Raw genomic sequence first — 26,700 nt, forward strand, 5'->3', positions numbered from 1 at the left:
AGATGCCCTTCCCCCACCAAGCGAGTCCTCCACCCACATAGCCCCCTCTGCCTCTGGCACTGTGCTCGCACAGGAAGGAGGCCCACCGTCCCTGCAGTCCCTCTATCTTAGCTAGGAAGGGACAGCACCTACCTGTGTCACCACAGCAGCACCCACAGACACTGGACGGATGCTGCAGAGATTCCAGGAGGCTCGGTTGGCCCAGGACATGATCTAACGGCCTGAAGCTCCCTCCTAGACCAAGTACCTGCTGGGTTTCAATGTCCCGACACAACACCATGCTGGCGTCGCATCTGTTTTTCAAACAACGCCAATGCTCCTGTGAGTTCCTCTCACTCTGATGTGTGGGAGACTCTAGGTGCCCCCTTAGTTCTCTCCTGATCATTCTTCAGTGCCTCCTAGGCCCTCACCCTTGCCTACGGCAGGCAGAGAGCTCTTCCCCGAATCCCTTCTCCCTCCTCCATGACCACAGGGCTCTGGCTGAGCAGGGGCTGCCCTGGGATGCACTGCCCAGCCTCCTCTGCACACACAGAGTGTCACCATGGCCCTCGGTTGTATACAGCCAGTCCTGCAGCCATGATACAAGCTAACAAAACTGGGGCTTCAGATTCTTAAAACGAAGCTGCCCTCTGTTGCACTCTCTTCCTCTTCCCACAGGCTGGAGAACACATGAGAGGCACCTGCATTCCTTACAGCAAAGCAAAAGACAGAAACCACACGCTGAGAGTGGCAGGCCACCTAGAGCCCACCCCTCCCACCCCGGCACTGTAACACCAGGAGAAACAAACTTGACTTTATCAGAGCTGTTGAGTTGGGAGCTCTGTTTCAGCAGCTTAACTGCCCCCAGCCACAGCCTCTGTGGGCCTGATTGTTGCTCTCCACACACCACCCTCAGCGCCAAGCTGGGATTCCAAAAGCCCCAGTGGAGCTTCTCTCTTAGGTCTAACTCAGAAGTTCATCTGCTCTCCACAAACTCCAGGCTCTCTTCCTCACCTGTGATCGCTCCACCTCCCTGGGGCCATGCAGCATAAAACCACATAGACTCCCTCTGGCCACCTTCCCCTCTGGTCAGCCCATACTCCGTGGCCCCATGATGGTCTGGGACTCACTCTCAGTGGGTTCCCTTTCTAGTGCCCAAGCCCCACAGCCACCTCCCCCAGCCACACTCTTGCCACAGCTCTAAGACAACCACAACCCCAAAGGGTTCCCAGCCCCTCTCTGATCTGTGCAGGCCAAACCTGATGCTTTAAAGGTAGAAATGTAACGACAAAAGATAGTCCTCCCAGATGGGGGGAAAACACCTAGAAATGTTTAATGTTTTGAATTAAGTAATAAAAACCCAAATAACAAGAAGTCAGTACATATCAAAGCCAATGGAAGCTAACTCTAACACTAACCCCAACTTTCACAGGAACTCTAACTCACAGTAACCCCCACCCCAACCCTAACGCTAACCTTAACTCCAGCCCCATCTGCATTGTTAACCCTTATTCTAGTGCCAGTAAAATATGGGTAGCATATTACAACTGCAAGAGCATTAAAAAGTATCAGTAAGACCTAACAGGATTTATTCCAAGAATCAACATTTGGAATTTAATCAACAGAATTCACACATTAAAAGAGGAAAGGGGAAAATCATGTGACCATCTTAATAGCAGCCATGAACACATTTAATAAAAGGCAACTTACACTTTCAATTTTAAAAAACAAACAACTTAAATAACAGCAGTATAAGAAAGCTTCTGTAGATTAATGAAGAATATTTAGCTGCCAGCTACAACAAGCATACTTCACGGTGAATGCTTTTGGGTCAAGGAAGGAACATGCCAAATTTCAACTGAAACCGTCTTGGAAATAAAAGCATTTTAACATATTCCCCTCTCCAAATATTAGAAATTGATAGTTTTCCTATATTCTGTTAAATATTTGATAAATCCAATAGAAAAAATCCAATTATAATAATCAAATAACACTAATTAGTTGGAAAAGAGTTCAAAAGAGAAATCCTATAGCAAGAAGGCTATAAATGTAACTGAAGGCTAATAAGAGAATACATGGAAAGACAAGATCTTTCTATATCAGAAACTAAATGCTGTTAAAATATTAGCTGTTTTCAATTTAAATTATAGATTGGATCCATTTGGAACAAAATCTCAATATGATTAACTTTTTTAACTTGAAAATCATTCCTGAAGTTCATCTAGAAAATGAGTAGCCAAGAATAGCCGTGCTGGCTCGGACCACCTCTCATGCTGGCTGCCCTGGGCCTGTGCTAGCTTGGAGACAGGTAGTGTGACTCCAGCCAGCTCACTCCACCCCAGAACCATAGGCTGAGTCTGAGCTCAAGTTTCCTGTCTGCCAGGGGGAGGAATATGGACAACACCAAAGTCGAAGGGAAAAGAGGCATAGTGCAGAAAGGGTATTGTTTGTATGTCTGAGTCCAGAGGCTCTTCCCTCGAGATTTCTGTGAAAATTAGATCCAGATGTATACAATTACAGGGTTGGTCCCAAGGTAATAGGGATTTGGATTCCTGTAAGAAGCAGGTATTATAACAGCTTTAGTTTAAAAAACAACAATAATCGAGTACAGAGAGAAGAACACTAGCTGGCTCCCTGCTCCCACACTTAGCCTCTATGGTCTATTCTCAGCCCCCATTCCACGTGGACCGAGAGCCAGCCTCAGAATTGGTGTCCCCTGCTATACTCTGACCTCATGTCCTGCCCCTGCTGCCTGCGCACCCTGCTCCAGCTATTCCTACCTCCTCGATGCTTGTGGACATCCAGTTACATCTGACCTGAGCCTCTGCTCAATGTCCCCTTGGCCCTGAAGCCTGCACTCCCAGCACCTTATGGCTTACCCCTGTGCACTCCCCCATGAGGCTCTCTTTTGCACCCCTGGCAAGGCTGGCTCCCCAGGGGCTGAGCTGATGGCCTGTTTGCACACAGCATCACCCTCACACCCTTCCCTTCTGTTTCTTCCACAGCCATCGTCATGCTGACGGGATGTATTCACTCATCACACTCATGTTTTGTTTCCCCCCACAAGGATGTCAGGATTCTGGAGGAGTGCCTGGCACATCACAAGCACACCATAAACATCTGCTGAATGAATGAAAGAACAAAGTCTTTGTTCAAGCAATTTGTTAATAAGAACGCTGCTCTTCAGATGTTAGCCAGGCACCAGGCGCCCACAGCCCAAGTGCCCAGGCGCACAGGCCTCCCGCCCGGCACTACCATTTGTCTGAGGGGCTGCGGATTAAGTCACTGCTCTGCTGTGGGGGCAGCTCTGGAAGGCTGGTGGGCTGTGCAGGAGCTCTCTCGTCAGGATCCACTGAGCTCAGGACCCCACAGAGGCCACGGGGCTGCTGTCAAGGAAGGCAGGACTCAACACCACATCGCCAAGGCAGCCCCCTTAGGCTGCTACTATGAAACCAGAGGCTCAGCTCGAATCCCAGCCTTGCCACTTGCAACCAGGGTGACTTGAGCAAGTTCCTTCGCCTCTCCAAGCTGCAGGAAAGTGGGTAGAATAACAACGCCCACTTGAAGGGCACTGTGGGGACCATGTGAGCAGCTCTACATGACATGTGCAGATCAGGACGGCAGGTACTACACAGGAGATTCACTGGCACGAGCAACTATTATGATGGCTTTAGTTTTCCACACAAGACTGTAAAAACAACTTTCTTGCTAAAAATTTTTTAAACTAACAGCTATAAGCTTTAGTAAAAGAAAGACCGCTTTAGGATAATTTCAAAAGGAATCATCTAAAGGTAGTTTTACAAAACTAGAGTCAGGGCCACAATGCGGTATCTGAGACAGGTATGCGCCACTGTGTGCCAGAGAGCCTAGGTCCTTTCCACAGCTGTCACCCACCCACCGTGTAGTTGCAGGCACCACTGCGCCACCACGGCCACAGCACACACTCACCACTGCCAGGCCAGCAGCAGCGCCAACACACAGGCACAAAGGCACATCAGCTCAAAGTGTGCTAACAACTGGCCCTCCTCAGGCCTGTGCTGGACTATCTGGTCAGGTTAACTTTGGAGAAGAAAGGTTAACAGGAAAGAAGGAAACTGCCTCTTTAAATCTTGGTTCTACAGAAGCCAGGAGGTAATGCACGTCACTCACAATGCTGTTGCACGCTGACCCGTGACAGGCCCCTCTCATGACATAAAACCACAGGGCACAAGGGGGTCAGCAAGACATGCAGCTTCAGGTGCAAGCAGGACTGTACAAATCAGTGGGCACAAAAGGGTCACTCAACTGCAAGACATAACCTTTGTGACAGCATCATAAGAAGTGCTACTTACATGGAATCACATGAGGAGCTTCTCTCTCATAGACAGTCCTGTAAACAGTTTAAGGAAAAATAATTAAAATTGAAAACCATATGTAGAAAAGAATCCAAAGAGAGACAGAAGTCAAAATCACCTATCACCTTAGATGTCAAATTTTTCAAATCAAAGTAATCTATTAGAAGAACATATCTATAAATCAGTCGTTGGGAAGGTCAAAGACAGTTTCCCAGAGAAAGAATTCCATAAAGAGTGATTACATTTTAAACTGGAACTGAAAAGATACTGATAAAGGCTTCAAATTCCAGACTCCCCAAGATGCATCCCACAGTCCTAAGTGCAACTGGAGTTAGGGCAGAGCTGATCCCCAAACCCCTCTGAACCTGCGGAGAGTAGTAAGGAAAAGAACACAGTGAGGTGTCACCAGGCCGGTCCAGGATGCCACAGGCCTCAGCTCCACTAGGAAGAGCCCCACCTGGACCACAGGACCGAGAAGCCCTCCCTGAGCAGACTCAATGAGCAGGTAAACAATGCCACAGAGACTCCTGCAGATAGCTGAAAAGGCCTCTGTCCAGAGGTGACTGAAGACTAAAGGAATGTAAGAGGCTCTGAACAGAGCATGCCCGTCTACCTGTGACAGAGGAACAGTGGCTGGATTGACTCTCCCACCTCAAACCACTAAAAATCAGAAAAAATACATCAAATAGGGTTTTCAGGCATGAGACAGCATGCAGCACAGGACAACCCTGAGAGAAGGGAAACAAATGTAACGTGTCCTCTGACTGCCCCGGCCCACAGCTTGGGCAGGGTTCCAGTCCGCAGAAGGGAATCCAGGCACAGCCAGAGGAGTCCTGAGCTAAAGAGAGCACTGAGAACTCAGGGAGGCGAGGGCAGCTAGAATTAAAGGGCAGAGGGCCAGAAAGAAAGGAGATGCATGGAGAAATGCTCCAGAGATCAGTGGTGTATTCCTTGGAGTCTTGACGTGAACACTGACAGCACACTGAGCAAGTAACAACCAGTGGCCAGGGAGGAGCCAGAGAAAGGAAAAGGACAAACAATGGCTCACACAGATATGGGAATGTTCACAGTCAAACTACTAAGCCAGAGAAACCTCGTAACACAGGGGACACTGGGCTGATGGCTCAGAAGGGCACTGCCTCAGTAGTAGGGCCACGCTAGCACCAGATTCAACTGGTTACTAAACTAGGCACTGCCTAACAAAGTTTAATTAGCCACTAAAGGATTTAAGCTTTCCAAGTAATTTAATTGCACTCCAAAACAAAGTACCAAATATTTTTTAAAATACAGAACCCAATAATAAAATTCACAATATCTTTCAACCATCTAAAAAATACCAGCATGTAAAGAAGCATGAAAATATATTTAATAATGAGAATTGTTGGTCAATAAGCAGACCCAAATATTTCAAAAGGAGATAATTAGTATACAAAAACATTAAAATGACTATTAGAAATATATTGCATATGTTAAAAAGATAGAAGAAAGCATAAAACGCTAAGGAGAGACAAGAAAAGCACTTTAAGAAAAACCCAACTCAAACATCCAAAGATGAAAAATACATCTGAGATTTAAAAAAATGCACTGACTGGGATTAACACCACTTTAGACGCTACGAAAGAAAAGATTAGTCAATGTGCAGACAGAACAATCTGTGCAGACAAAAACTATCTAAAATGAAACAGAAAGAGAAAGATTCCCTCTTCCCAAAAGATAGAAATATATGTGTAACTGGAAACCCAGAAGAGGGGTACAGGATAATGATGACAAAAAAAATTTTTAATGGATGGATGAAAGTTATGCACCCATACATAGATCCGAGAAGGTCACCAATCCCCAACCTACATAAAACATGAAGGAAATTAAACCAATGCACATCATAACCAAATTACCTAAAAAGAAAATCTTAAAAGCAGCCAGAAAAAAAATAAATAAATATTATGGCAAGAGCAGCTAAAAAGCTATCATTAGCTGCTCTTGCCATAAAACAAACAAAACAAAAATAAGCGCCTATGTGAGATGATGGATATGTTAAGTTACTTCACTGTAGGAACCTTTTTACTATTTGTATGTATTCCATAACATCATTTTGTATTCCTTAAATACACACAATAAAATTCATTTTCTAAATAAAGAAACATTATGTACAGAGGGACAAACACAGACATGGTGGACAAAGAACCTCTCAGAAACAGTGCAAGCCAGAAGCTGACAGAACATCTATAAAGTAAAGAAAGAAAAAGCTGTCAACATGGACTACTATAGTGAAAATAACTTTCAAGTACAAAAGTAAAATGAAGACTTTTACAAACAAAAGCTAAAATAATGCATCACCCAACACATCTGAACTACAAATACTATTAAAGGAAGTCTAAAATACAAAAGGAAAATATCAGAAGGAAATCTGGATCTACAACACGGAAACAATAAATACATAAATAAATTTAAAAGTCTTTTTTCTTAATCTTTAAGATTGTTTTCAAAGAAAATAGACAATTTAAAGCAAAAATAATAGTAATGTATTACGGGGCTTATAACAATATATATATTAGAGAATAACATGACAACCATGATATAAAGGCCAGGAGATGGGAGATGTACACTGTTGTAAGGTTCTTATGCTATATGTGGTTTGGTATAGTATTACTATACCAAAGATATAGACTAGAAGATAGATACGTTAAGGACATCTACAATAAATTCCAAAGCAATTTCTAAAAACAAAGAGATAAAGCTAATAAGCTAGTAAAGGTGATAAAATTGAAAATAAAAAGCACTCAATTCAAAATAAGGCAGAAAAAAAACCCTCTAATAACAGATGTGAAAAATAGAAAACCAATAGCAAAATGACAGATTTATACCCAAACATATCAATAATCACATTAAATATAAGTGGTCTAAACATCCCAATTAAAATGCAGAGACTTTAAGATTGGATACCAAAGCAGATCACACTATATGTTATTTATAGGAAACCTATTTTAAATATAGATGTATACATATGTTAAAAGAAAAAGGATGGGAAAAAAATGTACCATGCTAACTCTAATCAAAAGAAAGCTGGAGTGACTATATTATCATTATAAAAAGTAGGTTTCAGAGAAAATACTGCCAGAAATAAAAAAGGGCATTACATAATAATAAAGGGGTCAATTCATCAAGAGGAAATAACCCTAAAGGTTTATGCATCTAATTAAGAGCTTAAAAACATACAATGCAAAGATATAAATTTAGAACCAAAAGAAACAGACATTCAAACAGCAGTAATGGATATAAGAGATACAAACAACATTATCATCCAACAGCATTTAATTGACATTTGCAGACTCCACACAATTATAATAGAATACATATTTTTTCAAGTCATCATGAAATATTTTCAAAGATCACACTCTGAGTAATTAAAAAAACTTTCAATAAATCTTTAAAGGAATTAAATAAGAAAAATGTTTCCTGAATTAAATAAGAAAAATGTTTCCTGACCACAATGGAATTAAATTATAAATCAATGACAAAAAAGGGATCTGAGAAACCCTCCAAAAAACTTGGAAAATAAATAGCATATGTCTAAATAACAATGGGACCAAGAAGAAAATCACAGTTGAAATTAGGAAACATTTTGACCTGAATAAAAATGAAAACACAACATAACAAAATGTTGAGGCAACAAAAGCAGTAACAAGAGGAAAAATTATAGCACTAAATAACTGTATTAGGGAAAAAAAGAAAGATCTCAAATCAATTACTTAAGCTTACTAAAACAAAAAGAGCAAAGGAAACAGAAGAAAGAAAATAAAGATACAAGTAGAAATCTATGAGCTGGAAAGCAATTTTAAAAGTGCAGAAAATTAACTAAACCAAAAGTTGGTTCTTTAGTAAAATAAATATTATTGATACAGATCTAGCCACACAGACCAGGAAAAAAAGGAGAAGACACAAATTACCATCAAGAATGATTAATAAAACATAACTACAGATACAAAAGACATTAAAATGGTAATTAAGTCAAAACCACAATGTGAATGTGATATCACTTCACAGCTACTAGGATGGCTATAATCAAAAAAGAGTAAAATAAGTATTGGTGAGGACCTGGAGGAATAGGCACCCTTGTAACTACTGGTGAAAATGTAAAGTGGTGCAGTTGCTGTGGAAAACAATTTGGCAGTTCCTCAAAAAGTTAAATCTAGAATCACCACGACTCAACAATTCCACTCCTGGGTATATACCCGAAAAAAATTGAAAATAGGGACTTAGAAACTTGTTCACAACAGTGCCATTCACAATAGTCAAAGTATGGAAACCACCCAAACGTCCACCAACAGGTGAATGGATAAGCAAGTTATGGTGCAATACAATGGAATATTCTGCAGCCATAAAAAGGAATGGAGTACTGATACATACTATAATATAGATGAACCTTGAAAATATTATGCTAAGTCAAAGAAGCCAGGCTCAAAGGTAATATATTGTATGATTTCATATACATGAAATATCCAGAACAGGCAAATCCATGGTGACAAAAAGTAGATTAGTGGTTTCTAGCAGATAGGGAAAGGGGGAAATGAGGAATGATTACTTAATAGGTCTGTGGTGTTCCTCTAGGGTGATGGAAAAGTTTTGAAAAAGTCTGAAACTGGGTAGTGGTTTTACAACATTGTGAATGCACCAAATGTCACTGAATTATACACTTTAAAATGTTTTATTGCATGTTAAGTGAATTTCACCTCAATAAAATAATAAAGAATAATAAGGGAATGTTGTGAACTACTACATGTCAGTAAATTTGCCTGCTTAAATGGAACAAATTTTTAGAAGAATCAAACCATAAAAACTCAAGAAGAATTAAATAACCCTACATATATAGAAGACATTTAGTTCAAGTTAAAACCTTCCCACAAGGAAAATAACAAGAAATAATACCAATTCCTTACTAACTCATCCAGAAAACTGAAGATGAGGGAAAACTTCTCAATTCACTCTATAAGACAAATATTAACCTGATACCAAAAACCAGAAAAAGATATTATAAAAAAATACATCAATATTCCTCAGAAATATAATACCAAAATTCTTAAATTTTAGCATATAAAAATCAATATCTCTAATCATCAGGGAAAAGCAAATCAAAAACACAATGAGATACCACTCATCCCCAGTGAGAATGGCCTTTATCAAAAAGTCCCAAAACAATAAATGTTGGCCTAGTTGTGGAGAGATAGAAACACTCATACACTGCTGGTGAGACTGCAAACTAGTACAACCTCAGTGGAAAGCAATATGGAGATACCTCAAAGAGATACAAGTAGATCTACCATTTGATCCAGCAATCCCATTACTGGGCATCTACCCAAAAGAACAAAAGACATTCTATAAAAAAGACACCCGCACTCCAATTTTTACAAGAAGCACAATTCACAATTGCAAAGATGTGGAAACAACCCAAGTGGCCATCAATACATGAGTGGATTAATAAAATGTGGGCTATGTATACCATGGAGTACTATTCAGCCACAAGAAACAATGGTGATATAGCACTTCTTGTATTATCCTGAATAGAGGTGGAACCCATTCTATTAAGTGAAATATCCCAAGAATGGAAAAATAAGCACCACATGTACTCATCATCAAATTGGTTTTAACTGGTCAACACCTAAGTGCATATATAGGAATAACATTCATCGGGCATCGGGCAGATGGGAGGATGGAGGAAGGGATGGGTACATACATACATAATGAGTATGATGCACACCATCTGGGTGATGGACACACGTGAAGCTCTGACTGGGGGGGGACGGGGGACATGGGCAATATATGCAACCTAAACATTTGTACCTCCATAATATGCTGGAATAAAAAAGAAAAAAAATCCAACAGTATAAAAAATACACTATGACAAAGTGGGTTTCTTCCAGAAGTGCAACTGGGTTAAGCTTTTAAAAAAAAAAAAAAAATCAATGTAATTTACCATATAAACAGATTAAAATAGCAAAACCATATGATCAAATGTTACTCATGATAAAAATTCTCAACAAACTGGGAATATAAGGGTACTTTCTGAACCTGATAAAGTACCTCTAGTTAAAACCTATAGCTATTATACCATCATATATAAGGGTGAAAGACTCGATGTTTACCCCTAAATTCAGGAACAAAGTAAGGATGTCCCACTTAGCACTTCTATTTAACAAGATACCAACCTCCACAAGCTAATCTATCAACTACATGCAATCTCAATTAAAATCAGAGAAGGCTTTTTTTGTTGTGTACTTTCTTGGCCTTGGTATCAAGGTGATATTGGCCTCATAGAATGAGTTGGGGAGAATAGCATTCTTCTCTGTGTTGTGGAGTAACAATATTCCTCATGAATAGAGATGCAAAAATCCTCAAGAAAATCTTAGCAAACCTAATACAAAAGTGCATCAAAAAAATAATTCACAGCTGGGCGTGGTGGCTGATGCCTGTAATCCTAGCACTCTGGGAGGCCAAGGCAGGATGGCTCAAGATCAAGAGTTTGAGACCAGCATAAGCAAGAATGAGACCCCGTCTCTACTAAAAATACAAAGAAATTACTTGGACAGCTAAAAATATATAGAAAAAATTAGCCAGGCATGGTGGCACATGCCTGTAGTCCCTGCTACTTGGGAGGCTGAGGCAGAAGGATTGCTTAAGCCCAGGAGTTTGAGGTTGCTGTGAGCTAGGCTAATGCCTCGACACTCTAGCCCAGGCAACAGAGTGAGACTCTTTCTCAAAAAAAAAATAATAATAATAATTCAGCATGACCAGGTAGGCTTTATCCCAGAGATGCAAGGCTGGTTTAACATACACAAATCTATAAATGCAATTTACCACATAAATAAAAGCAAGAACAAAGACCATGTAATTCTCTCAATTGATACAGAAAAAGCATTTGATAAAATCCAGCACACTTTTATGATAAAAACGCTTAACAAAATAGACACAGATGGGACATTCCTTAAAATTATTAAGTCCATATATGAGAAATCCACAGCCAAAATCACACTGAATGGGGAAAAATTGAAAGCATTCCTGTTTAGAACAGGAACCAGACAAAGTTGCTCACCATCTCCACTTCTATTCAACATAGTGCTGGACGTCCTTGCCAGAGCAATCAGAAAAGAGAGAGGAATTAAGAGTGTCTGAATGGGAGCAGAAAAGGTCGAACCTCACTCTTTGCCGATGATATGTTATTGTATCAAAAAAATTCCAAGGAGTCAACCAAGAGATTCCTGGAATTGATAAATGAATTCAGTGAAGTCTCAGGATACAAAATTAATGCACACAAATCAGTGGCATTTATATACGCCAACAACGGTCAAGCTGAAAATCAAATCAAAGATGCAACACCTTTCACAATGGCATCAAAGAAAATTAAATACTTAGGAATACATTTAACAAAGCAGGTGAGAGACATATAGGGAGAACTACAAAACACTGAGAAAATAAACTGTAGAAGGTGTAAACAGATGGAAATCCCTACCATGCTCATGGATTGCTAGAATCAATATTGTTAAAATGTCCATACTACCTAAAGTCATCTACAAAATTAATGCAATCCCTATCAAAATACCACCATCATTCTTTACAGATTTAGAAAAAATCATTCTACTTCGTCTGGGACCAGAGAAGACCTTGTATAGCCAAGCAAAAAGAACAAACTGGGAGGCATCAGTCTGCCAGACTTCAAACTTTACTACAAGGTTATAGTAACCAAAACAGCATGGTATTGGCACAAGAACAAAGATACAGACCTTTGTTATAGGACAGAGATCCCAGATATAAAACCATCCTCATATTGTCATTTAATCTTCAAAAAAGCAGACAAAAATATGCATTGAGGAGAAGAATCTCTATTCAACAAATGGTGCTGGGAAAACTGGATATCCACATGCAGAAGATTGAAACTGAATCCCCACCTCTCACTTCTCACAAAAATCAATGCACAATGGATAACAGACTTAAACCTAGGCATGAAACCTTAAGAATTCTGTAAGAAAATGTTGGGAAGACCCTTTGAGACATCAGCCTAGGCAAATAATTTATGAAGACCCCCAAACCAATCACAGCAGTAACAAAAATAAACAAATGGGACCTGATCAAATTAAAAAGCTTCTGCACAGCCAAGGTAACTATTAGAGTGAATAGACAACCTACAGAATGGGAGAAAATATTTGCTTTCTACACATCCAATAAAGGGCTGATAACAAGAATCTATACAGAACTTAAGAAAATCAATAGGAAAAAAATCAAACAACCCTATTAATAAATAGGCAAAGGACATGAACAGAAACTTTTCAAAAGACGACAGACAAATGGCCAACAAACATATAAGAAAGTGCTCAACAGCTCTAATCATTAGGGAAATGGAAATCAAAACCACAATGAGATATCACCTAAATCCAGTGAGAATGGCTTTATCAAAAACTTCCAAAACAACAAATACTGGCGTGGATGTGAAGAGATTGGAACACTCTTACACTGCTGGTGGGACTGCAAATTAGTACAACCCCTATAGAAAGTAATTTGGAGATACCTCAAAGAGCTAAAAAAAATAGAAATACCATTTGATCCAGCATTCCCACTACTAGGCATCTATTCAAAGGTGAAAAAAAAAAGACATTCTATAATAAAGACATCTGCACCCGAATGTTTACGGCACCGCAATTCACAATTGCAAAGATATAGAAACACGTCAAGTGCCTATCAATACATGAGTGGATTAATAAAATGTGGTATATGTATATTATGGAGTTCTACTCAGTCACAGAAAACAATGGTGATCTAGCACCTCTAATATTATCCTGGATAGAGATTGAGCCCATCCTTTTAAGTGAGGTATCACAAGGATGGAAAAACATACACCACATGTACTCACCATCAAATTGGTACTAACTGACCAACACTAAGGTGTTCACATGGTAGTAATACTCACTAGGTGCCAGTCAGGTGGGGCGGGTGGGTAAACCCACAGCTAATGGAAGCTGAGCGCACTCTATGGGGGAAGGACACACTTATAGCCCTGGCTTGGGCAAGGCAAACACATACATGTAACTAAAATGTTCATACCCCCATAATATCCTGAATTAAAAAAAAAACAGAAGGCTAAGATGATTCTAAAATTTGTATGGAAATATACAAAGGAAATAAACTAGAGAAAGAGAGGTGCTGGGACAAATGCACATCATATACAAAAAACAAAATAAAAAAAGAACCTTACATTTTCTTCACATCATGTACAGAATTAACTAAAAATATATCATAGACTTAAATGCAACAGTCAAAACTATAAAACTATTATAAGAACAAACAAGAGAATATCTTACAGACTTTTAATTTCATAAAGAATTCCTAAGTACGACAAACGGCATTAATTATAAAAGAAAAAATTGGTAAGTTGGATATTATCAAAATTCAAAACTTTTGATCTTCAAAAGTCACTCTTATAAAAATGAAAAGTCAAGCTATAGACTGGGAGAAAATATTTGCCAAACATGTACCCTATAAAGGACAGTACCCAAAACATATATATATATATATGAACAATTTTCAACATTCAATAAGAAAACCGTGAACTAAAAGTAAAATCCTAAGCCTCCCCACTGACTGAATGGACCCCTCTTGGCTAAGAGGACTCCAGAGAAACCTTAAAACTGAGTTTCCAGCCAAGAAGAGAGGTATAAAGATGAGAGGTGTAAAGCACAGCTGCACATGTGTGTGTTTCCTCTTCTCCCATTCATGGACATTCCGCTGAGCAAAAACTCCTGTTCCCATTGTCCCTGCCTCAAAGCATGTGTTCCTGCCTTATGTTTGGGGCTCTGCTTCCCAGCGTGCTGGAGTGGCCACCATAGGCTGCAACATTTATGAGAAATAAAGCTCTCCTTTTCCTAAATATAAATCTTGGAGGTTTTTTTCAGTAAACAAAATAAACAACTTAGTTTTAAAAATAGGAAAAATATTTGCAGTTGAGAAGATGGTCTGTTGGGGAAAGGGGGAAGCACATGGTCCAGACCAGCCAGACCGATGATAAGAGCAAAGTGTGCAGGTCACACAGACACCCTTTTCTCAACTCCTCAATGCTGTGGTGGAGGAAATCTAATGCACAGACAAGCGCGAAGAGGGAGATATAAACATCAGGAGCGGTGGGCCCTGTGTGCCGCACAGAGTCGGACAGATCAGGCTGGATCACGTGCATGCAACCCACTGACGGGAGACGGCCAGGCTGGGGGCATGAAAAGTGAAAGCACTAGAGCTCCTGAGTACAGGGAGCTGGGGCAGGAGCTCCCAGGACAGAAGGCACAAGGGTGACTAGGGCTCCCTGCTCTTCTGCAACAACTTCACTCACTTCCCCAGATGAGCCCACCCAGTCCACAGCATCTTTCTCTATTGACAATTTCCTAAATTAACCTCCTTGCCCAGACTTCCCCCTAAGCTCCTGTATCAACTGCCAACCTGACCAAACCAACTGCATGTCTGTTACCTAAGGTCCAAGACCAAGTCCTTAGCGCCAGCCACCTCAGCCATGACCCTTTCCAGATCGTCCCTCGGAGCAGCTCAGGCTCCTCAGAGTCCTCCCCAGTTGTCCTCACGCAGCCCACCTGACAAGCACTTCACCTGGGCCCCTGCAGACTGATGTAGCATGTGGACGGTGGCTGTCCATGCACTGAGGGTGACTCTGCCCTCCTCAGCACACCCAGCAGCCCTGTTGTCCTGACCCCACAGCCAGTCCTCTCTCGCCCTCCTCTCTCCAGACTCATCCCACCTCGGGCCTCCACTCCAGCCACTCCTCCTGCCTGGACACATGCCTGCTCCCTCCTGCACCCAAATGATCACCACCTCCTCAGAGAGGCCTCCGTGACCGCCTGTCAGGAAGCCTCTCAGCCACTCTTGGTCATTCTCCTGTTCTCCATCTAGCAGGTGCCTGCTATGTTTTTAAATCCTTTTCTTTGGTTTTGGTCCCTCACTCCCAGGGTGGCAAAGACCCCATCTGTGTGTCCTGTGCCACCTCCCGTGCCACCCCCAGGGCCTGGAAGGCACCTGTGGGACAGACCCTCAGCACAGGCTTGACAGGCAGGCACACACTCGGACAGAGGGAAGACAGACAGGCAGCTACCCACAGGGCCACACGCAGTGAGGGCACTCTCCTGAGTGGCAGGACCCAAAGGGGAAGGACAGCGCAGAGGACAAGCTTGCTGGGAGGCCCAGGACATGCGTGCCTCCACATCTGTGGGCAAAATCACAGAATAAAATAAGACTTATTGGGCAGAGGGAAAAAAGGAAGACACAGTACCTATCACAGGATACTTGTAATTCCACTAATAAGAAAAAACACACCATCAGACCTCTCTGATGGGATGTCATCTGCTCAGTGTTCAGGGCACTTCCCATGCTTGGGCACCTGGGTGGATGCTGCCACTGACCACACCTGGCCACAAATCCACAAATCCAGAATTTGTTCTGTAAAATTTGGATTCAGTCAAAAGGCTGCACTTAAGGACCAAGAAGGCCACATGTGGCCTTAAAGCTGTGGGTTCTCCGCCCCTGGCCCCACTCTTGTGCTGCCATTGGTTTGCAAAAACTCCCCAGAACTGCATGTAAAACCACACACCCACACAGAATGTTTTTATTAGAAAGATATTTTTTAAAACACAAACCTGTAATAAGGGAAAAGAAACAAGTGGAATGTTATACCTTCTACAAATTTAGCCACAACATAAATAGCAGCCATGCTATCTTATTTGAGCTATTATCTGCAATTTTCCTACTATTAGGTACAGAGGAGTTTCATGGAATACTGCAATATTCTAACCAGAACATCTCCCAGGAGGTAACGCTCTCCCTCACAGAGGAACTCCCTCCCTCGCACTCAGACCAAAGCCGCCTGACAACAGTAGACAGAGGGCCATTCTCCAGCCAAGGGAGGGTCTTCTACATCCCAGCACCACCCATGCAGCCACATCTGACACACAGCGACACTGCTAACATCTCACGTCAGAGTGTTAAACTTCTGTCACAGAATAGCCTGGCCTGTCACTGTGAAGGCAAGGAGGTCCCCAGCTATCTCACCTGGGACTCCTTCCTACACACAGGATTGGCTGTGGGGCTTCCCCACTGAGAAAGGAGCAAGCAGCAAGGTGAAACCGGCAGGGCATGGGGCAGCACTTTAGCCCACTCCAGAGAATACTTTATGATGACTTGGGGTAACACTGGGGTTCACAGCTGGACACACTTGCAAATGCAGCTCCTAGGAATCTGTTCACTGGTCTCCTTTGTGTTAAATGTATCCATAGGAGCTCAGACTTTGGTAGATCTCAACAAAGAAAGAAGGGCAAATGCTATAGGTTTCTACCCAACACCTAAATAGGCCATAGCAAGGATCCAACTTCAGGAGAAAGACAGCTCTGACTCTGAATTCCTCCAAATCAAGGGGACAGTGTCTCATTAACTCAACCCCTGCAAGAGAATGAATTGAGACTTCTACAGCCAACAAGAAGTCAGGAGGTAGGGTAACTGGGGTTTAAAAGTGCTTGTACAGGAGGACAGGCAAGGATGATTCAACTTAATTCCTACCAAAGAATCCAGAGTGCAATCATCATTTCTAAATAATTACCACTCTTCGTGACGGTCTCGGCAGAAAGGAGAAGGCAGCAGTCAGGGGTGAATTTCTTTACTCCTCCACCTCAAAAATAGCATGTTAAGTCCAATGCAAGGCCATGACGTGATTAAGGAGGCCAGAGAATGCAGATCCCGCAGGCCCCAAGCCTGACCCCTGCCCAGTATCCAAAGTGCATGGTGTGCTGGCCACACCATGGCTGGGCTGCAAGTTTCCTCCACTTAGAAGTTCAGTATCCTGCCTGCAGCGCCTCCTGCTTCCAGGCAGGGTGTCCTTTTTATTTCATTTTTCTATTTTAGATCATACTGTAGCTGTATGTGAACATAAACATACACACTGATATTTCAATCTTTTAAAATTATATTATTGATGGACTTGATTCACTATCAACATGAAAGGATTTTTGTTTCAATGTCAGTTAGTACATGGACTTATTAAATTAAAATTTTAAACTTCACTATTTTTACTTTCCTATTTTCCTGAGCAGGTCGCTCTCATTGCAAGAACTAGACACAGGAAGTCCATCTAGTCTTTCACTAGGATGTTCCTAAAACACGTCTACTAGACTTTCTAAACAACTCCTCATATGATCACCACTAGTGATGAGAAATTAGTTCTGCACAGCCCTGACCAGAACCTCCATGGTGGCAGGGCATGTGCTCAGACCCTGCTCCCCAGACACAACCGTGTGTCCTATGGTTGCAGAACACGTCTGCTCTTTATGTGAAAAGCATGGAAGGTACAGAAAATTGCAAAAAAATATACTTAAAAGGACCTCCAATTCCCAGGTAGCACTGATAGCAGTGAAGTATATGTTCTAGTACTTTCTTGTTATAGCGTCTGCCTATATAGTTTTTAAAACGAAATGAGATCCGTTATATGTTCTCTAAGAACAATGTAGCATATCTGTATCTGTAATATTTGTGGAAAATATTTATAAAGTTTTATTTTTATCCTCTTAATGTTTATATTCAAAGAAATTTGCCTATGAAATCAACATTATTTGAGATTAGATTACTTTTATGCTAAGAAAAATGCTTGTGTATCTCAAAATCAGATTATCATTCACACAATTCTTCTCTACTAATAAAAACATACTGTTTCTCCTGTAAGTATATAAGTGATACACATGTTCAATTTGGAAAATTTTGAAACTTCAGAAATGTATGAAAACAGATACGAGCAATAATCCCAGCTCTCAGAGACAGATACTGGAAAAACTTCTGGTTGTACTCTTTGAGGCCTCTGAAATATACACAGATATGCACACACACACACTCCATATTCTTTGTCATACAGACTATTTTACATGTATTGTTGACTTATGTGCCAGTATACTGTGCACATTTTTTCATGTCCTGAATCATTTCTATACACACTAATTGCTGCCTAACAGTCTATTGTGCTGTGAAGTACAATAAATGATTTACTAAATCCTCTATTATGGGTATTTGGGCTGCTCTCAATTGTTAATTATTTAAATTAATGCTGTAATGAACATTCTCTGTACATAAACTTAGTGCTTATCTGATTATCTCCTGAAGATTAAGTCATAAGAGTAAAATTTTCAGCCAAAGTGCATTAAATATTTTTAAAGCTTCTCATACATATCAACAAAGAGCCTTCCAAAAACTTGTTTCCCTAAAATCACCCTCTGAGACACATGAAATGACAATCTTGGTCTCTATGATTCCTTGCCAAAACTCTGTATCATAAACCTTCTCAAAATACATGCCTGTAAGATGGTCAGAGAAAATGAAGAACATGCATTTACCTCAATCAATAAGGGTGAGGTGTGGCATCCTTCCAGGTGTGTTGGTGTTCATGCTCCTTTCGGGAAATACCTGCTCAACATTCAACAGCAAAGCAAAGTTTCAACTGTATGGCAGAAGAAATTCTCCTGTTTTTTTTTTTTTTTTGCGTGTTTTTTTTGAGACAGGGTCTTGCTGTCACCCAGGTGAAGGGCAGTTGTATCATCGTAGCTCAATTCAGCCTCAAACTCCTGGGCTCTAGTGATCCTCCTGTCTTAGCTTCCCGAATAGCTGGGACTATAGGTGCATGCCAACCACTCCCGCTAATTTCTCTTTTTTTTTTTTTTTTTTTTTTTGTAGTGATGGGGTCTTGCTCTTGCTCAGGCTGGCCTTGAACTTCTGACCTCAAGTGATCGTCAGGCCTCAGGCTCCCAAAGTGTTAGAATACCAGGCGTGAGCCACTGTGCCCAGCTGTTTTCTGGTGTTTTTCATATTTTTCATGATTTTTTAAAAGAATTTAATTAATAATAGAATTAACCTGGGGGGCAGGAGCAGAGGGAATCACCATAAACACAGAGCCATACTAGGTTTGTCTCCAGTTCTTCTCTCACTAAAAGTAGTCTCAACAAATATTCATGGACAACCCTGGAGCCAATTTAGACTCTAATACTACTTCTCATTAAATAAAAGTTCTTTTACCAAGTTCCTGCTTCCATGACTAGAGGCAGGAAGAAATCAGAGGGCCTGCAACCTAGCGTTCTGACCAGAAAGTGGGGCACCTTCACATGCCCAGGGGTAGCACAATGCAGCAGCTGAAAGTGCCCCCAGCCAAGCTATGGCAATTAGCATCTGAGAGAGTAATTATTATTTCAGTTTAAGACTGAAACGGGAGCTCAGGCTGAACTCCAGGTCCAAATCATCGTAGATCATGCAACTAAGCTGCCCAATCTGCCAAAAAACTAGTCTAAGATGAGAATCCCACACCCTGCTAGGCTGAGGTACAATTTCAGAGCTGCCGGAGGTTATCCACACAAGCGAGGTATAAGCAGCATCTGTAAAAAACACTGCAACCCTGCACAGGTAAACCTACAGAGGTGACAGAGAATTAAAACTACAGTGCAGATGTTTCTCAAACATCCAAATGTTATAATAAATTTCATAATCATTGTATTTCTGCATACTTTTACTGCTAATGCATTTAAAAAGATAATTTCTAACACTGCTTACATTGTTTTTAAAAATTGATTAGCATACATAGTTAACATATTGAGCCCTAAATAAGTACAAATAGCAGTAGGTGTTCTTCTTGAGGTACAAAAGCCTAGTGGATGCTGACTGAAGACCTTTGCCATTTCCCAGCGGCTTATCTCTTAAGTGTCAATCTGGAGATGCCTTCTCTACTGTCTCTTGGCTACTACACATTCCTACCTCCTCTCACTGGCCTTTGAATTGGTAGTTGGTGATTTTACCCTCTAGAGGTTCTAAAATCCGGCAATCCTTTAGTTTCCAGATGTGGCATCAAGATTGGAGAAGTCAGACTGAAAAACGCCTGCCCATGTGCCCAGTGTCCCTGTGGACCGCTTGTTCTCACCCCTCAGCCAATTCTTCCGTCTCTCTCCTCAGCTCTCCCATCATGGCCTCTGAGAACATCTGGCTGCTCCTCCCCTTTGCTGTGGACACCCAGGGCGGTCACCAAGTTACCCAGGTGCACTGCGGAGCCTCCCTGCACAGCCCCTTCGCAGGAGTGCAGCCATACAGCCCCACCTCTGAGGTGAAACCGGCCTTGCCACAGGGTGAAGACTGTAAACAGCTGGCCAGATGCCCCAGAGCCAAGCACACAATGCAGCACATTCCCCAAGTTCAGCCTGGCTGGGTTTGACTCAAGGGAGAACTTTCTCACACACTGACCTCCTCCTTCAAAAGTGGGGTTCTAGGTGCCCTGCTCAGCCCTGCTGAGCACAAGCTCCAAGCTCTTCTCACCACTTCATGTCACAGGGTGTCTCAGTATCAGAGGGGACAGGCAGCCCTGCACTGCTGTTCTTTTCCAAACTTGGCTGACTACTCCTATACTTTTATTTCCTTCTGACATCTAGAAATGGTTAATCAATTTCCATAAAATATCCTGTGGCAATCACATGTATTTTGTGAAAAATGTTCACAATAAAACATAGTAGGTAGATGACATCACTGGGAACAGCAGAGTAATGACCACTGACAGCTTACCTCTCCATAAAAGCAATGAGAACACAGGCAAAATTGTCCTAATTAACTTTTCAAGAACTCTGGAAATTAATCAAAGGCTTGCAGCAATACAAGGATCATTTATTCAAGAAAAACAGTCCGCTCTTGGTAAGAACACCAAGCCCTGTGGCATTCTGACATACCTTACTCCCTTCCCCTCCCCCAGCTCTAAAGCTGCCTTGAGAGCCAGCAGCCTGCAGACACCAGTAGAGGAGGGAGTTCTTCAAAGTTGTGAGTACCATGTTTAAAAAACAAGAAAGAAGTCAACTCAGTAACCTAAAAATTTCCACCTGAAGATACTAATAAAACAAGAGAAAACTAAACACAAAGTAACCAGAAGGAAGAAAACAAATATTAGGGCAAAAAGAAATTAAATACAGAAGAGAAAACAAAACCAAAAGTTGGCTCCTTGAAAAAAATCAATAAAATTGACAAACCTTCACCTAGAATGACAAAGAAAAAAGAGAAGACTCAAATTATTAAAATAAGGAATGAAAGAGGGGACATTACTACCAACCTCATGGAAATAAAATGGGAGTATAAGAAAATACTATGAACAATTTTATATCAACAAATTAAATAAACTAGATGAACAAATTCCTAGAAACATATATAGAAACTGACTCAAGAAAGAGATATCTAAATAAACCTAAAACAAATAAAGAGATTATGTTAGTAATCCAAAACTTTCCATAAGGAAAAGTCCAGGACCAGATGGCTTCACTAGTGAATTCTGCCAAATGTTTAAAGAATTAATACCAATCCCTTACAAACTCTTCTAAAAAAACAGACAAGGGGCCAGGGTGCGGTGGCTCACACCTGTAATCCTAGCACACTTGGAGGCCGAGGCAGGCAGATTGCTCAAAGTCAGGAGTTCGAAACCAGCCTAAGCAAGAACGAGACACTGTCTCTACTAAAAAATAGAAAGAAATTACTTGGACAACTAAAATATATATATATAAAAAATTAGCCAGGCATGGTGGTGCATGCCTCCCAGCTACTGGGGAGAGGCTGAGGCAGGAGGACTGCTTGAGCCCAGGAGTTTGAGGTTACTGTGAGCTAGGCTGATGCCACAGCACTCTAGCCCGGGTGACAGAGTGAGACTCTTGTCTCAAAAAACAGACAGACAAGAAAAGGCTACTTCCCAGCTCATTCTATGAAGCCAGTATTACCCTGAACTCAAAACCAGACAAAGAATACTACAGACCAACGTCTCTTAAAAAATATAGATGCAAAACTTCACAACAAAATACTAGCAAACGAAATCTAGCAATATATTGATTACTAAGTAGGATTTATACCAAAAATGCAAGGTTGATTTAATAACCAAAAATCAATCACTGCAATAAATCATATTAATGGAATAAAGAAAAAAAAAAACCACATGATCTCAGAGAACACAGAAAAAGCATTTAACAAATTTCAATATGCCACATGACAAAAACACTCAAAAAACTAGGAATAAGAGGAAGCTTTCTCAACCCAATGAAGAGAATCTATGAAAAACCCACAGCTGACACAGTACTCAACAGTGAAAGACTGAAAGCTTTCCCCCACTATCAGAACAGGACAAGGACACCTGCCCTCGCCAGTACAATCAAGACTGTACTGCAGGCTTAGGCAATAGAAAGAAATAAGAGGCACCTAGATTAAAAAGGAAAAACACAGATATCTCTATTTGGAGATGACATGATTTTACATATAGAAAATCATCAGGAATCCACTAAAAAACTAGTATAATAACCAAGTTCAGCAAGATAGCAAGATATAAGATCAATATACAAAAATTAATTGCATTTGCAAGCTGAGATAAAATCCTAAGCCCCCCAGCCAACTGAATGGACACCGCTCTGGGCCCAGGGAAGCCCCTACCAAAAAAACCTGAGTTGCCACCTTGAGTAGAAAAGAGGTCAGACATGCCCAGTTATGTGCCCTGTCCCTTTTGAGTTATTCTTCGCAACAATAAGATACAAAACTATTAACAGGCCTAAAGGCATTTAATACAAAGGTTAAATCATACCTACAGGGCATCAGTTTACTTAACAGACCACTTGAGTCTCAGTGTATATTTGGTGGCTTGTCTCTGATTACCAGACATCCTTAACTCAAAACATTCCGAGCATTTAGACAGAGCTTCTTTTCTTCAATCAATTACTACTCAAACAATCTTTAAAGCCACCTATACCCCCACACCCTGTAATCCCCTGCTGTAAGATGTTCTTCCTTTTCAGGACAAACCAAGGTACACTTTCCATGTATTGCTTTATGACTTAATGTGTAATTCCTCTCTCCCTAAAATGCATAAAACCAAACTGAAACCCAACCATGACGGGACCACTTGCTCAAGGCTTCTTGAGCATGACTCTCCAGGTCATGATCACATATATTCAGCTCAGAATAAACCTCTTCAAATTATTTTATTGGGCAGACATCAGGGAAAAAAAAAAAAGAAAGAAAAAAATTTTACAGAGTTGACATATTTCTATACATTAGCAATGAACAATCCAAAAATGAAATTTAAAAAATGTAGACGGAAAAATCCAAATTCTGAAATATTTGAAAGAAGTTTATTCTGAGCCAAATTTGAGGACCATGACCTGGAACCACTCCCAAGAAGCCTTGAGCAGGTGGGCTCAATGTGGCTGAGTTACAGTTTGGTTTTATACATTTCAGGGAGACAGGGGTTACAGGTAAATCATAAATCAATACGTCGGAGGCATACATTGGCTTGGCCCAAAAAGGTGGGACCTCTCGAAGCAAGGTCTTACAGGTTACAGATGGGTTTAAAGATTCTTTGGCTTATAATTGGTTAAAGACATGAAGCTTTGTCTAAAGGCTTGGATGTTTCAACCTAAGGAGTTATCAGAGATAAGCCACAGGACATACATTTGTTGTGTAAATTGAGGACCTACAGGGTTGTCTTGCATACACTTAGGCCTGTCAATGGGTCACAATGGATGTCTGCAAGAAGGGAAGGGGGCATGATAAGGCATGTCTGACCTCCTTCCTGCTGGCAGGCAATTTAGTTTCAGGATATTCCTTTGGCCACAAAGGGGTCCATTTAGTCAGCTGGTGGGGGGAGGGGGGTAAGCCTTAAAATTTTATTTTAGTTCACAGATTAAAAGACGTAATATTGTTAAGATAGCAATACTCCCCAAACTAAACTACAAATTCAACTCAATCTCAATCAAAATCCCAGCTGACTTTCTGACAGAAATTGACAAGCTGATGCTAAAATTCATAAGGAAACTCAAGGGACCCACAATAGCCAAAACAATTGTTAAAAAGAAAAACAAAGTCAGAGGACTTACATTTCCCAACTTGAAAACTTATTACAAAGCCACAGCACTCAATGCATCATTATAGGGGCACGTTCTGGACTGAACTGCATCTCCACAAGATTCACAGGCAGAAGCCCTAACCACCAAGTCACTGTACTTAAAAAGAACCTTTAAAGAGATAATTAAGGCTAAATGAGGTCTTAAGGGTGAGGCCATAATCCAACAGGACTAGTGTCTTTGTAAGGAGGAAGAGGACAGGGATGGACTACAAGCAGCCCACATCTTCTGCTCTTAAGGAGAGGATGGATAGTTCCAGGTGGAGGCCCGCCCACAGCTGTGCCTTCTTGGAGAGAGCACTGTGAATCATCAGAAAGTGACAGAGGACATTCAGAGGGAAGGAAAAGGTGACCACTCGGCAAGATCAGAAGGTACCTGGGGTGGCACTCACACTTGGGGAAGGACAGGAGGAGAGAACCCTGGGACTCCAGCTCCCCCAGGACACTGCAGCTCAAGCTGCGAGAGGGCCCCTCACCACCGCAGACTCCAGACTGAGCTGCTTGGAGTCTGTGCAGGAACACAGCACCGACAGCAGGCACAGCAGAGACTGGGGGCTTCCATTCCCACGTTGCTGCACCCAACACCAATCTGAGCTCTCAGGTCCAGAGTGCCACATCTTAAGAGGGCTGGCCTTGCTGAAGCTGCCTCTGCATTGCCCACTGGGCAGAGCAGATGCTCTCACCTGCCCTGTGACTGGGAGCCGCACACCCTCCCCCTCATGGGGAATTTAAGCAGAAAGGGCACCGCAGACACCATCTGAGAAGCCCTGCAGTGACTACCTCTGAGGGACCTGGGCAGGGGAGAGCCCCAGCCATCCAGGACCCAGCCTAGCAACACTGTCCTCACAACTCCCACATTGCCTCTGGGCTCTGCAGCCCCACCCATGCATCTCCTGTGCTGCTGCTCCACTTACATTCCTGGCTCTAAGGCTCCTGCATTGCCCCTGGGCCCTGAGGCCCCCTCCCTACAACACTTGGCCCTGCAACTCCGCCCTCCAAACCCATGCTGCCACATAGCCCTACCCATATGGCTCTGGCACTGCCCCAAGGCCCTTTCCCCATAGCTGCCACCTGGTGGCAAATGCCCCCTCAATCCAACAGGCCACCAGGAACCCACTAGCCTTGAGCTACAATTGCACCTGGACCCAGCTGGAGTGAACAGCTGCAGCCCTGACATCCATGACCACTGCCTAGGTAGCCTCATCCAGCTGTCGCTGTCACTGCCACAGGGAGACTAGGAAAGAACAATCTCCTGCAATGCCACCCTCCGTGGAGAGGGTCTTACCCAGCCTGCAACCCAAGGTTCCAACAGCAGCCTGGGGAACAACCCACCACTATATATGAAGATCCTCCAGCACCAGCCTGGACTGTGACAACTGCAGAACAGAACAGTCACAGAACGACTGCAGAACCAGAACAGCCGTACTATAGACCCAGTGTGTCTGTCTCTCTCCTGCTGGGTCAGTCTTCCAGAATAGGTCACAAAAGCGGCATCTAGGGACCTCTCCTTCTTCGAAGTAGGAGAGTTCCCAGCAAAGGGGAACAGGTGGGCTGCAAACCCATGTGTCCCCAGCTGACAGAAGAGGTTTCAGAAGAGAAGAAACCAGCAAAAGAACTCTGGAAACATGAAAAAACAAGAAAGGTCACAGCCCCAAGGGATCACAATGGATCTACAGCAATGTACCCCAATAAAAGGGACATTGTCAAAACATCAGAAATGGAATTCAGAATATGGATGGCAAATAAGATGAATGGGATTGAAAAGAAAGTTGAAACCCAACACGCAGAAGCCAAAAAAATATTTAAAGACATCAATGAAAAAGTGAAAAAGTTGCTAAAGAGCTAGAAAAAATAAGAAAGGATATAAGTGAATTTAAATCAAAGAGTCATTTAGGCAATTTCAAAATACAACGGAAAGTTTCAATAACAGGCTACACCAAAGAAAAGAGAGAAAATCAGAGCTTGAACACAAGGCTCTCAAACTAAAATAAAATCCAGCACCCTTTCATGATAAAAACCCTTAAGAAACTAGGCACAGAAGGAACATATCTCAAAATAGTAAAAGCCATATATGATAAACCCACAACCAGTATCATACTAAATACGGAAAAGCTGAAAGCATTCCCCCTAAGAACTAGAACAAGACAAGGGTGTCCACTCTCACCACATATCCATTCAATATAATACTGGAAATCCTAGCCAGAGCAATCAGGCAAGAGAGAGAAATAGAGAGTATCCAAATAGGGAAAGAGAAGATTAAACTATCCCCATTCCCTGATGACATGATCTTTATCTAGAATAAACTAAACACCAAAAGACTCTTAGAATTGATAAATTCAGCAACATCTCAGGTTACAAAATTAATGTACTCAAATCAGTAGCAATTTATATAGTGTTTAACAATCAAGCTGAGAGTCAAATCAAGGA

General features: G+C 41.7%; 1 protein-coding gene across 12 annotated transcripts in view; it reads right to left on the reverse strand.

The window, feature by feature from the left end:
- Positions 1-26,700, reverse strand: part of PCBP3 (poly(rC) binding protein 3) — a 254,498-nt gene that overhangs the window by 165,167 nt on the left and 62,631 nt on the right. For 9 of the 12 annotated variants that reach the window (XM_012780059.2, XM_012780057.2, XM_012780049.2 and 6 more), the window contains one exon: positions 4,311-4,348. The exons of 2 other annotated variants lie outside the window; for them this stretch is intronic. The gene's annotated coding sequence lies outside the window, so the exon portion shown is untranslated. Of the gene's footprint in view, positions 1-4,310; positions 4,349-18,718; positions 21,529-26,700 lie in introns of those variants that run through there. One more of the 12 variants, XM_075997745.1, reaches the window with a different exon arrangement.

This window comes from Microcebus murinus, chromosome 1 (assembly GCF_040939455.1).
Source record: "Microcebus murinus isolate Inina chromosome 1, M.murinus_Inina_mat1.0, whole genome shotgun sequence".
NCBI classification, from domain to species: Eukaryota; Metazoa; Chordata; class Mammalia; order Primates; family Cheirogaleidae; genus Microcebus; species Microcebus murinus.